We start from the raw sequence: 1,251 nt of genomic DNA, 5'->3' as shown, positions 1-1,251 counted from the left end.
AGGATGGGCCGGGAAGGACTCGCACAGCTGGTGGCTGCTGTCAGAGGTCACACGTCACCTGAGCCCGGCCAGGGACGACCGCCAGCAAGCCTACCAAGGCCGCGTCCAAACTGTCAGTCAGCCCAGACCAAGGGTGGCTGGGGACCACCAAGGGGGAGGAGCTTGGTGTGGGGTTCCCCCCAGAGGCCCCAACAGGGCGAACCTGTGTGCAGAGGGGGCACTGAGGAGGGCTGTGGGGCCAGGAGAGACCGAAAGAGACGGGGAGAGAGAACGAGGAAGACAGAGAGACAGGGAGAGAGAGACAGAGGGAGGCAGGGAGAGACAGAGAGAAAGACAGAGACAAAGGGAAACAGAGAGAGACAGGAAGAGAGGCAGAGGACGACAGGGAGAGACAGAAGGAAACAGAGACAGGGGAGAGAGAGGCAGAGGGAGACAGGGAGAGAGGGAGAGGTGGAGACAGACACAGAGACAAGGAGACAGGAAGACAAAGAGACAGGGAGAGAGACAGAAAGAGAGAGACCAGGAGAGAGATGGAGAGAGACAGAGAGCCAGGGAGAAAAAGAAAGGGAGAGAGAGGGAGACGAGAGGGACAGGGAGAGACAGAGGCAGAGGGCAACAGAGACAGAGAGAGGGCGACAGAGGCAGACAGATGGGGAGAGAGACAGAAAGGGAAAGGGAGAGACAGAGAGAGAGAGAGAGGCAGAGACAGGGAGAGGCAGACGGAGATGGGGAAGAGAGACAGAGAGATGGGGGAGACAGAGACACAGAGGGAGACAGAAGTAGAGACAGAGACAGAAGTAGACAGAGACAAAGCATGAAATAGAGAGAGACGGAGATAGAGACACAGAGACAGAAGGAGACAAAATCCAAGACAGAGAGAGAAAGGCAGAGAGACAGAGACAGAGATAAGAGAGGGAGACGGTGGGTGGAGCACTCGGGCGGGCATCCCCACTCTGCCGCCTGCAAGGACGGTGGCCGAGCTGGACCGGGCCCCCTGCCGCGCCCAGGGCCCTGTCGCCACACGCAGAGCAGCCCAGGCGCACGGTCACACTGTTCTCAGCTCCCGGGGTCGCGGGCAGATCCGTGCAGGTCTGAGGGAGGCGGGTGAGGCCGGGTGCCGGGTGGGTCCAGGCGGGCCAGGAGAACAGGCAGGGCAGGACACGGGTCCCCACTAGGGCCTCGGGCAGAGTGAGTGTGGCAGGGGCCATGGCAGGGGCTGTGGCAGGCGTGGAGAGGCAGGGCGCCCGGCCC

This window comes from Carlito syrichta, unplaced genomic scaffold (assembly GCF_000164805.1).
Source record: "Carlito syrichta isolate Samal-C Ts95f unplaced genomic scaffold, Tarsius_syrichta-2.0.1 Scaffold130611, whole genome shotgun sequence".
NCBI classification, from domain to species: Eukaryota; Metazoa; Chordata; class Mammalia; order Primates; family Tarsiidae; genus Carlito; species Carlito syrichta.
Note: the sequence above shows the minus strand (reverse complement) of the source record.